This window comes from Cyprinus carpio, chromosome A13 (assembly GCF_018340385.1).
Source record: "Cyprinus carpio isolate SPL01 chromosome A13, ASM1834038v1, whole genome shotgun sequence".
In the NCBI taxonomy this organism is placed as follows: domain Eukaryota; kingdom Metazoa; phylum Chordata; class Actinopteri; order Cypriniformes; family Cyprinidae; genus Cyprinus; species Cyprinus carpio.
In genome coordinates, this window is record NC_056584.1 from 22,719,064 (window position 1) to 22,732,603 (window position 13,540).

General features: G+C 36.8%; 1 pseudogene; it reads left to right on the forward strand.

Moving 5' to 3' along the window:
- The first annotated feature begins 332 nt into the window (after window positions 1–332).
- LOC109082768 overlaps window positions 333–13,540 on the forward strand; it is a 62,257-nt pseudogene continuing 49,049 nt past the window's right edge.

A 13,540-nucleotide genomic window follows, 5' to 3' on the forward strand; every position in this document is an offset into this window, starting at 1 on the left:
GGGTGTTCTGGTAACAGAAGAAATATCAAACATTCTTTTCAAAAAAAAAAACCCATTCTTTGGCCACGACAGACAATGGTATTTTATACATTCTATTAGAAGCCAACGATATACAACATGCCTATTTGACCGCTTGCCGACCTTGCTCTTAAAACCCAGAAAAGTCTTCATTATAGCTGAGTTTTTGTGTTTAAAGTTTTGTAATTTTTATGGACTTTTACCTCATATCTCCAGGTTTTAGGGATTCTAATTTAATTGAGCTCTTAATGTTTAAAACCAATTGGAAGAAACACTTCTAAAAGAGAGAGAGAGAGAGAGAGAGAGAGAGAGAGAGAAATTGTGGATATTTTATATAGTTCTACACTATTGTAAAGGTTTTGTCTAAAAAGTTGAACGGTTACCACCTGTACAGAGCTGAAGATGCGCTTACTGACTGTCCAGGAATCCCGCGCTCTTCTGTGACGCGCGCGAGCGTTCCGTGCGAGTCTCGAGCTCCACTCATCACGTCTCTGCCCACGAGCGACGCGCGCTCAGCCTCACACGGATACGCTCCTGTCAGAGCTGTGAGGATTTCTGCGGCTCAGTGGGACGGAACGCTGATTCTTTCCTTTTCCTTTTTTTTTTAAACGGATACACTGAGAGACCTTTTCACCCAAAGGTTCTTCTCGTTTTTGTAGTTTTGTAGGTCATTTTAGAGTAGAATAGAAGCTGGTTTAGTGCACAGTATTGCTTTCCTCTCAGTAAAGTTAGTAAAAGTGCAGTTCTGGGAGGTTTTATTCGGTTCAGAAGGGATGATGATGGGGACTTTACGCGACCTCCAGTACGCGCTTCAGGAGAAAATTGAAGAGCTGAGACAGAGAGACGCGCTCATTGACGAACTGGAGCTAGAACTGGATCAGAAAGACGAACTCATTCAGAAACTGCAAAACGAACTGGATAAGTACCGCTCCGTGATCCGCCCGGCTACCCAACAGGTCCAGAACCGCACGGAGCTGCAGGAGCATCAGCGCACCAAACGCCAAGCGATCAGCGCCGAACCAGCCAACGTCCAGCAGCTGAGTCACGTGACCCTGCCCAACGTCCCCCAAGAGTGCCAAGTAGGTTAACTCGAAAAAATAAACCATCGAATACGCCAATAAAAGCAACAGTCCTACCACCTAAACCAATCAATTTAAATACCACTTTAAACTTTAATACATAGAGTCATCACATACCACATTATGCTTTCTTTAAAAAAGTTTAATGTTAATTGAATGTTGAATTAAAGTTAAAGTCATTAAACATCTCATAAGCTCTATAAATACATCATCTAAAATTACCTTTGAAGTAGCTTACACATAACACTAGGAAACAACAGCAGTGTAACAGTGAGGAACAACTTTCTTGGAATTAAATAAAAGCCACCCAGCTCACAGTGCTCTTTTTTTTTTTTTTTTACGTGTTTTTTATTTTTCAACTTTCAAATCTGACAAGATCCATTCCCACAGAACCCAAGGTTAGCTTAAACCCTGTAACATGTATGGATCCCTACAAGGAGACAAGAAGCTTCACTTCAGAAGATGCCCCAAATATTTGCATAGTGTGTCATACTGTGTATTTGGACACTGTATACTGATCTGACATACTGCTTTTTGCATAGATATTATAGACAAGAAAAGAATGCATGCTGTATACTTTAATGAACTCACCAGTTGTTCTTCAGAGCATCATCCATAAAAATAACCATGGGTTTTGCTTAAATTGTAACTAGTAAATATGTTTTTTTTAAAACAGTTTTTATTTATTTTTTTTGATCCATGTATTTTATCAAGTAAATCAAATCAAGTTTTACTGTAGCAACACTAACTGGAGTAACTATGGTGTTTTTGGCAATGGTTACCATGGTAACTTTCTTGAAAAGGACAGCAATACAAGGGACTGCGCAGGTTGCACAATTGAAATCATTATGATGTCTGTTGTAAATCTGAAAATTCACAGAGGCAAATTCATTATATTCTGTTCAAAATGCCATTCATTGACATTTGCAGAAGCGTCTCTTTGATGACGCTCCAAGAAAGTTTGATTTTCCACAAGGAAACATCTGAACCAGGAATAAACATGTCTGTACTGAGCAGTTAGGAACATGATGTGGGAAATACCCAAAGACTATAATAACTGCTTTGTTTAACAGACAGGTAATTTGCTTATCAAAGCAGCGTGATATCATGCAGCAGGTGGATCACGAACACTATTTACATGCCCAGCTGTTATTAGGCACACAAAGTGTGTCGTGTTGTGTTTTAATTGAAATAGACTGTCAAGACCAGAGGACCTAATCAGACTAAACAGTTCCCCTGGAAGTGAAGGATTTTTGCATTTCAGCCTGCTGTCATGAACACACACAGACTCCTAAATTAATTTGCATCTAGTGGTTTGGCAGCAGAGGAACATGATTCTTTCCGTTTCTGACCTGCATGGCCTCCCCCATCTGCTATGCATCTGACATTTGACAGCTCAACACTGTACTAATTTACAACGTAACCTTGTTTTGTACAGAAAAACCCTTTGAACCCTATCACAGCAGGGTCTTTTCTTCTATTCGGCTTGCATCTTGTGCTGATAGCACTTTATGAAGTTTCAAACGAAAAAAAGCTTTCATACAGCATGTGTTGGGCTGCCGGATGGGACAAACTGGCATCAATATTGCTTTATTCTTCGAAAGCTCTATGTTTTTGGAAAGGAATTCTATATCTTTGTGTGTGGTCAGGGATATGGATATTTTTTGGATGACAATCCATTTATCCTTTTTTTGTTTGTCCTTTTTTGCTTATGCAGTAATTATCCACTGCCCTGTTGCGTTCTTTTTTTCGTCTAAGTAAGGCAAATGCGCCTGTTGCCAACATTCATAATAGTGATTGACCATTACCCTGTCTTTTTCGTTTTCAGTAGGAGTATTTTTGCCCATTTGAATGTCTACCTTACAGTGTTCTCTGTCTACATAATTGCATCTTGTTTCTTCCTGTTTCTGCATTCTTTTTTGCGTTTAACTTGTGTAGTGGCACTTGATACAACTTTAAAATGTGATGAAAAGACCCAGCATTTTTTTTTTTTTTTGAAGTTTCTTGATTGGAAATGTCTCTTGCGAACTCATCCTTGGAACCAATGCTGAGGGTAGTCCTGAGGTCCTTTTGATCAATATCAGAGATCAGAAGTTCTGCTCTGAAAGTAGGAATGCCTGCACTGGACCCTTTGTCCTTTCGTTGGGATATGGAACAATTCATCACACGCTTCTGAAAAACTTGTTTCTTAGTGTTAGTGGTTTTAAAGCTAACGAGGTTTGCCAGGTCGGGATCGACAGAAGAAGTGAACCATGAGCCTGTAATACATGAATGGTTAGAAATGGTTTACTTTGGCTTTATTCGCAATAACCAAAACCACTCTTTTATAGAATTTAGTTCTAGTTTTAGTATTTGTATAACTATTACCGGAATGAGAAAAATACCAATATGGCTGCAGAGTGGACTAATTGGGGACCTTAGAACTTAACCAGACTGATTCAGGGTTGATTGTTCAAGGCTGTTCTACTCGTGACTTTGTCAAAAGTGGCAAAAAATATTTTTTTTTCAGTTGTTTTCGGATATAAATAAAGATTCTGTTTCTAATGTCCACTGAGTCAGAATATGGCTAAAAGCAGCCACAACAAAACATTTTGCATTTACAGGCATAAGCAACCCTGTTGAAGAATATGCTGGTTAGGTATGTTTTGAAGCATGGGCAGCTGGTTTGAGCTGGTCCTTAGTTGGTCCATGAGCTGGTGTAAGATGGTTCCTGAGCAGGAGCTACTATCTCAAACCAGCTGCCATGCTTCATGTGCTAAATAAATCATTTTAATTTTAGTAAAAACAGCCATATGCTTTTTTTTTGTTTTTTCAACAGGGCATCAACATTTTTATATCTGCATGCAGTTTTCATGCAAAAAAATATTTGGACAGATTATTTGTGGCTTTCATTCTGCAGCCTAGAAAGTAAATCAACTTTGTCATGTAATTTGTTCCCAGGTTATTATGCACTGTCATGTGCAGTGTGAAGTCAGCTGTTATCTGCCAGTCAGACTTTGCTTCCTGTTTTAATAGCAATTCTGCCCATACAATGACCAGAACAAACAGAGGAAGATTTGTTCTGGCCATTAATTTATTAGCCACACACATCTATACAGACGACCACAGACCTACGATGGCTTTACTAATGAACTGAGGCGCAGAGTGCAGCTGTGCAGTGAGGCCAGAGTACTGTATGTGAATTAATACAGATCCTTGGGGACAGTTATTCCCACACAGTAACAGAATGTAATTTCAAGTCAAGTCATCCTTATTTATATAGACGACTTTATAAAATATGTTTCATGGCAGCTTCACAGCGACCATAAAACAGGGCTGTGTTTCCTGATAACGCTGTCTCTTAATGTGCTACGAAGACTCTAAAAGGTACTGCCTTAAAACAAGGGTGTACCATTTCAAGTGTGTTCCCCCGAACTATACCTTAGGAGGTTGCTTAAGATAACCTTGTTACGTGCGATGTTATCAGGTGCTGTCCATGGCGGTGGTGGTGCTGAATTGGTTGATATCAGTGGCTCGAGAACCTCGATTATTCATTTCTATGCACAGGCTGCTTCACTGCATTATGTGAGAAAGTGTTGATTGAAACTAAAGACACAACGGAACTCTTTCTGTTAGAATGCAACGAACTTGCAGCGAAAGAAAACGATATATGCCCAGAGCACCTCCCAGTGGTCGCCACATAATATACAAGGATAAAAAACTGCACAGACACTGCTTAATAATTTAACAGCTTTTTAACAGAACAGAGAGAGAGAGAAAAAACAAATCAAATAAAATAAAATAAAAAAAAACACCTTGATGCCTACAAAAGTCCAACAGAAAAAAGCATTGTGGAAAAGAGTGTTTTCCAATAAGAAGCACTTAGAAAGAAATAGTTTAAATTGCCGCATTTATCAGGACTCATAGGATTTCATAGGAAAAAATAATCCCAAATTGCAAACTTAGATCCAACCCTGTGGATATTTATATAATTTTTAAATGTGTACGTGAACCCACCAACCTCATGCCCAACACGTAGCCTAAATCACTAACTGGCTGTATACCTCCACTGGCCTTTGAATGGGTCATTTATATTATTATAATATAATTCTTCATTTACTCCACAACCAGGGTTGATTGCCCAGCAGCAGAATCACATATTGGTGGAAATCACTAATTTCTGTTATTGGATGCCCTACTCAATAAAAACTCAACAGGAGAAACATTGAATTTGAGCAGCTGAATTTGTCTCGCACAAATCGGACCAACAAAGATCTAAAAGCTGCTGAATTTAGCTGCCTATGCCGGCCGCACATTTGTGTGTGTTATTTTTTTTTTTAAATATATATGTATATATTTTTTTCTAAAGTTTTAGTACACTACTGTATATGAAAGCTCACTGTGCGGACAGCGCGCCAGATTTGATTTGGACAACTATTATACTCATATAGAATAAGATGTAAAGAACTGTGGATCTGTCAACAGTGATAAGTTATAGCTAAGAGTGGTCCAGACAACCCTTAGATAAAAATATAACTTACAGAAGGTATACTCAGTGTTTCAGGAAAACATGTGATTAACGATAGAGAGGTACAGTTTTTAAGGTACAACTTAAGACACGAACCATAAGTTGTTAAGTAGTTTTCGGGAAACACAGCCCAGGAAAATAACATAAATCATTTAAGCCCGAAAACTTCATCAAATATGAGACAAATTCAAAGTTCTGCCTGTAAAGCTGCTCTAACAAGACAATAGTTTCATCATTCATCTCGGACGTGTTTAGTGTTGTTCAGTTCAATAACTGTTAACTTCATCAATTTTGATGAAACGAGTTCAGATTCAGCAACAAGCAGATCTACAGAGAAAACTGTCACTTTATTCAGCTCGAGTCGGATTTTCAGTGTTGATTTCATTTCGTGTTCAGTAACAGTGTTGATGTTGTAAAAATTCATTCTCCAGTTTTCAAGTATTTTTTAAATAATATTAATTTTGACAAAAAATGTTAGAAGACAAAACAAAAGGCCTGCCTCTACTAATCAAGAAACTGTTCTTATACAGAGGTTACAGCCATTGTAGCTCCATGTCCCACAGCTTTCTCAAATTTACTCTGCTTTAAATCCTCTAGCATACTTTGCTCCTTTTAAGGGGCAGACAGTCTGTCGACCTGATAGTGATGTGATATGTCCTGTCCTGAAAAAGCCAGTGAGTTCAGTTAAACATTCTAAGTCCAAACAGAGTTTGGGAAGGTTTACAGGAATGCATCCGGAGTTCGTCGCTGTAAAATGAGGCCAGGTGATATCTCTGTGCTTTTGACTGGATGTAAAAAACATCTTCTCCTGACTGTTCCTCCAGAAAGAGAGTGTGTCCCCTAGAACACAGACTGCCCTTACAAAAATACTCTCACAAGTCTACTAGAGGGATAACTCAGATATTGTTCTGCATGTGATAAACAACTTTACGGACCTATCTGGTGGATTATTTATTGTGTCTTGTTTGCATGTTGTAGTTTATGTTTGACATCCAAAAAATAAAAAAAAAAATTAAATGTCTCTGTCAATGCAAATTCCTATTCTGTGTGCAGCTGGATTTGAGTATGCACTTATAACAACTGTAAGGCTGTGCAAGACTGAACATGCTGGTGTTAGCTTGAGATTTTTTTTTTATTGTTTGTCCTTTTTTTTTTTTTTTTTTTATTTTTTTTTAAATATAAATTGGGATTAAAGGAATAGTTCACCCAAAAATGAAAATTTAACTTCACCCTTACGCCCATCCAAGATGTTGATGAGCTTGTTTATGTCATCTGAATAGATTTTGGAGAAAGTTTTGCATTATATCACTTGCTCACCGAATGGATCCTCTGCAGGAAATGGGTGCCGTCAGAATGAGAGCTGATAAAACATCACATAATCCACAAGTAATCCACATGACTCGCAGTCCATCAATTAACAATCTTGTTGAAGAGAAAAAGCCTAGCATGTTCGTGAGAAACAAATAAACATTAAGGTTTCTTCTAACTCAAAATTTGGTTGTGTTTTCTGCTCTTGCCTTAAAAAATAGTAGTCCTTTCTCCATATTATTGCTTTTTCTGCAGTGAAAATGTTGTATTGTCCTCAATCAGGCGGAGAAATATGCACAGATCACGCACCATTTAATGATTGAAAACAGTCCCTTAAAACAGTTTAACCCAAATATGTTGTGGATTTTTGATTATGAGATAATGACGATAAATTTTTATTTTACTGCGATAAAGTATTATTATATTGAATTGAATGATATTGAATTTAATTATTATAGAATACTGCCTAGAAAACTAGGTAGTTTTGGCAAGAAAAGCAACCATTTAAAGTTTCAATGGGCTTAATAAGTGATTTATTTTCTAACAAACAATCAGCTGTTTCGCTTCACAAAACGTTAACTGATGGCACTGGAGTTTGTGGGCATGGTTTTGTAGGTTGTTTGTCCTTATTGTGATGTTTTTATCAGCTGTTTTGCAACTGCTCATTCTGAAGGGCACCCATTCACGTGCAGAGGCATCCGATGGTGAGAAAGTAATTTCTCCCAAATCTGTTTCCAATGAAGAAAACAAACTCATATGCATCTTGGATGGCCTGGGTTTGAGTAACCACTCCTTAAACTCCTTCTGACTCCTTAAACAACTCTTTCTCTGCCAGTGCCTTGCGCTGTGTTCCCTTTTATTTTAACTTTATTTTTATTATTATATGTACTTTTTTTTACATTCCCTTTTGTATATAGTTATATCTTATATTTTTATATTTGATCTAGATTTTTTAGGCTCTACTGTTAGTGTTATCTGTATGCACCGGGGGTCTGAGAGTAACCGAATTTTCGATTCTCTGAATGTATGGTACTATGTAACATGTGGAAGAATTGACAATAAAAGCAGACTTGGCTTGACTTATATTGAAAACAAATGAAGATGTTTTGCTGATATGTCTGGCTTCTTAAATATTTATCCTCAAGGACCCTACTAATCTCAATATGATCTTAATATTTATCATCAGATTCCTGTAACACCAAATCAACTGAGCAATGCTATTTTACTTTTATTTTATTGGTCTTTAATTTTGTTATAATGCTATGTCAACAGTTTGTCCTCATTTCTTTCTATTTTTATATCTTAAAGTCAATACAATTTGTCCTCAGACTGACTGTGGGTCTGTCGTTGTGTTTTGATGTCAAATCAAAAAAGCTCTTCATAAGATACTGCAGACATCTTAAAACAAATAAGGCCTGTTTTTTTGCTCATGGCGGAGCATGTCTGTGACATGTAACACACTGTGTAGGTTCATAGGTGAGCGGTTTGTGAGTTAATCAGAAGGCTGGCTTAAGTCCAAGGACAACAACAGCAGAGGAGCTGCTTAGTGTATGTCTGTGAGGGCCAAACCTAATTTTCCGCGATTTTTGTTAGCTGTGCCGTCCAGCAGATTTTGTGTATTTACTTTCAGCTCTTGAAGTATCCTCTTCCTTTCATCTCTTTGTTTTCTAAACCCACATTCCTTGTGGATCATTGGATTCACATATGCGCTAGGTTTGTATTACCATACTATCATTCATCTCTTACCGACTACATATTATACTGTATATAATATGCATAAGTAATGTGCAAATTTTATTACCTGGATGACACTACATTTGGCCAAAATGGTGTACAACAGAGTACATTGCATGGATGCTATTTCCCCTATTGCAATGTGTTTGCATTACCTTCCAATTTCAGGTGATGAAATGAAACTGCCAGCCATGCTTAATAATATTAATAGTATCAACTGTTTTAAAAAAAAAAATTTCTACTCATACTGATTTGATTGAATGCCAAAAGTTAAGATATTAAACATGATAAGTAGGACACCATTCATGTAATTAAATTTGCACATAATCATAATGAGTTCATAAGGTCATATTGTAGCATGACACTGTTTATAGTTGCATAATGCATTAGTCAGGCATAGTCATTGTCTTTACTATGTTAAATAAATTACATGAACTTAATTTAACAATGTTTTTCTGCAATTTGCCTACAGTGTCAAAGGAAAGGAACTGATCAAGTCAGCTATTCTGGACAAATGACTTCATGAAGAACCTGGAGATGTCTCAGCGATCAGGAAATAGTGGACTGTATCGTATCCAGTGGACTATGGCAAAAACAGCCTTGTATTATTAAGAAGGGGATGTGGCTCCACTCCCTGTCTATGTCATGGAAGGTGAGAAACAGGAACAGAAAAGTTCCTTTTGAAAGAGTTTGCTGCTTAAAATGTTTAGCAAAGCATAATTCACCCAAAATGAAAGTTCTGTCATTTATTAACCATAATTTCTTTGAAACCACATGAGTAGCTTTTTTGATTGCAATAATCAGGCTGCCAAAAAGTCCTATAAAACTATCAAAACAGTTTTTCTGTACTACCTAATGTACTGTCTCCCAAAGGCTTCTAAAGCCATAACGATATGTTTTTGATAGGAACAGACCAAAAGTGAATCAAAACTTAAAAATTTCTGTGAACTAAAGCCACCTATGTTACCTTCACATGCTATCGGAATACATGTCGGAAAGAATTGTGTAGCATTCCATTGGTTTTGACTATCATAAACTTCAACCACTCTACACATGCAGTTTGCTGAACAGTTTTCTGGAATTTCGGCCCAAATACATGCTGATTTCACTAGCTTATAAAACATACAATATGCCTCGAATGATCGTTCAAACATCTAGCCCTATAAATACACTACTCTTAGCGACGAGCCAATTACAGGGATGTACCTGTGTTATGAGACTATTCAGCACTGACAACAGCGCATGGCATGTCCCCTCCCACCCATGTTTTAAAGGATTATGACCAAGCCAATCGGAAAAACTCTGGTTCAAAATTATTTTCAGGAATTGTCCCCATTAGATAAATAATGACTTAAAATATGATGTTCATGTCTAATTTCCGATTAGGAAAATCTTATTTACGATAATTCCCGATAGCACGATGAAGGCATTAGTGTGGCTTATTTAGTGTGCCGCTAGTCCCAGGCAGGGCGACAAAAAACCACATTTGGGTTTTCCGCTGTAGATCAGAATTTGGATCCAGAATCATTGACCCTGTGATTAGATTATATGGATGCAGATGCTTGTTAAATTGATCCAATCAGAGGAGCCGCTGAGAGCCGTTCGACTACAGATCATTGTTAACACTACCCTTAATTTTAAAAGTTTAATTGGTATGGGCTTTAATACAGTTGATAAACTGACGCCAATAAGTAGAACAAACATGGCTGAGTTATAATGCCTATATATACACACATTAATTAGTATTAAACAGACCCTTCAACTTTCTAAATTAGGCAAATGAAAGTTTGAGAAGTGCCCCAGACTTCTTACTGCAGTAATTAATAGGCATTTCAAATTTGAAGACATTAACATAATATTTTTAACATTTGTGGTAGTTGTTTTTTTTTTTTAAATAGGAAACTGGGGATGAATCCCCTGAATCATTATATGTTTATATAAAATTTCTGAGAATGTGCAATGACATGACTTGTTAGTGCATTGTCATGAATTAGAGTATGTCCGTAAGTCAAAATACCTACAAAGCATACTTTCTGTCCATGTGATATATTTTTTTAATCATTGTGGAACGTGGTCCTATCACTAGTATTTAGATATTTGTTTAAGCGTCATTGTAGGATACTCATTTGGAATATTCTTTAAATATATTGATCTTGTTTTGGTGACACCTGCAGAAGCCCAGGTTAGGATTGTGTCGGCCACCTGTATCTGAAGTAATTACATTTGTCAATACATCTGTCAGTTTCTGTGCGTTTAATGAGAGAAAAGAGCTGTTGGTGGTTTTCTTAGGGTCAGAGGATTTTCTTCCTCTTTCCTCTTTATGTTCCTGAGGGATTGGTGGAACACTTGGTTTGAATTTTTTTCGTTAGTCATGGGGGGATTTCGAGGGATTAGATCGCGGGATATATATCTATATATATATATATCATATATATATATATATATATATTTAATCATTTTAAATCTTTTTCTCTCAGCATTATCTCTGACCGCATTCAGTTGTTTGCATAGAAATAACTGCAGTTGATCAGCAAGAGCAAAGGATTCCAAGAGAGGATTCATGGAGATGGGCACGAGTGGGAGAACAAGGACTATTCTTTGGGAGTTTTTATATTAGAAGAAAACTTTCTTCCCAGGTCCTATGAACATGTGAGACTAGATGAAAATAAATGATATAGATTGCAAAAGGACAGAGAAGTGAAGAGCTTGTGAGATACAGAATGACTTTAATGCTGGAGGAATCCACTATTTCAGATCATCCTTTCATCAAAATCGAGGTCTCCATTTACAGAGAAAAATGCAGTGATGGATGTCGGAGGATCAATAATAGTGATCCGAGTTAAACTGACCAGCATTTCCCATTTGAAACACAAAATCACATTAAGTAAGTCCTGTATTTTTATGGGAGACAAAAGAAGCTTTTGTTGATGAGATACAGCATGGGTGGACAAAGTATTTAAGCTTTCAGTCACACAAGAGGGACAATTCAGCTGAGATAAGTAGTTCGGCCTTATGATAGGAGAGCCTAGATGGGAAATGATGCCATGCTATTATTGTGCCTGTGCTTGAATGTTATATTAGCCTGTGTTCTGAACCCGCCCCCCCAGTCGCCATGCTAATTAGCCCCAATCTGAATAAATAAACACACGCTTAATGACTATAGATAAATGTCATCTCTAAGAATCAGAATCAGAATCAGAAAGATCTTTATTACCAAGTATGCTTGCGCATACAAGGAATTTGTTTTAGTGACATAAGCTTCCAGTACACAGAGACAACAACCACACTCAGAAAAAAAAAAAAAATTTTATATATATATATATATATATATATATATATATATATATATATATATATATATATATATATATAAATATATAAATATATAATATATATATTTGCAAAATAAAATCGAAAAAATAAATAAATTGTATGACCAATTGTGCTATAGAAGATAAATTGAATAGAATAGAGTGAGATGCAGGGATGTATCAGGATGGAGGTGGTAAACAAATAAATATAAGGATATTGCACATTTTTTTTTTGCATAAGTGGGGGCAACATTTAACTGTAGCTTTAATTTAAAAAATTTAAGCTTTAACTTAAAACTTAAAAAACTTAAAATTACCATTTAACTTAAAATTGCAGCTTGTGTGTCTGATGCATGATTTCATACTACCCAAAAGTCATTTACCCGTAACCCCCCCCCCCATTTGGAGGAAAACCCTCCATATGGAAAGTGTTCAGTCATGAAATCAAAACTGGCATCATGAATGACATGCAAGGGCACATTATCCTTAAGATGAATTTATTTCTTATTTTATTTATTATCAAAATGTAATTATTTTATACCTCTGTAATAGTGGTTGACCCATATAGCCAATAGCCAGTGCCGATATGTTGAAAATGGCAGATATATGCCAGTATATTTACATTCTGAAATCTGACCTGGATATTCAATAAGAAAAAAATGTAGGGTGGGATTTAGATTTGGAAAAAAAAAGTAAAATTACATAGCAGAATAGGGACTACAGTAGGAGGTTGAAAGGGCAGGGTCAAGTCACTTTATTTATTCAAAATGTTATACACTGATGAATCAAGTTGCAATATGACTAGGGATGTGAAATTTGATTTCATGCTGACTTTAATGATGACAAATGAACAGGAATGATTGACCACAGGACCCATAGTCCTCTAAGGCAGCGGTTCTTAATTCCAGTCCTTGCGACCCCCTGCTCTGCACATTTGTTATGTCTCTCTTTGTTAACACACCTGATTCAGATAATCAGCTTGTTCAGAAGTGAGCTCTGTGCATGAACTGTGTTCCCTTTGACTGGTCTCTACACAGTGTTCATTGCCCCTACTCCCTGAGCAGGGGAAAATCTGTTGAAGTTTTACCTCACTCGGAAGATTCATTCAAGGCTTGCGCTGCGCAACGTCTTCACACACAAGACAGTGTGACCTCATATACTAAGGTAAATAAATACAATTTAAATTTCACGTCTCGCTCACACTTCAATGCACTTTGAATGATCATATATGTTCGCTTCGAAACTGGAATCATGGCGGAATATCCTGTGATGTTCACTTCGCAGGGCACTTACGTTCGAATAGAACAAAACGTCTGAAGTGATAAGAGATACATACAAAATGTGCAGGAGCAGGGGGTCGCGATGACTCATTTCAAACACCCTTCATCACTTAATACTGATGAATCGATTTATTCAGGTTTTTAAAGAAACAAAAATGAATGTCACTGATGGGTGACTCTTCTGTTCTCAAAAATGTTGGTACATTTTCGATCACTTATAACATCAGAACTGTGGTTAACCAGCATGAAAGTTTGGCAGAGAGAGTGTGTGCAGAGATACTACAGATAATCATTATCTGTCAC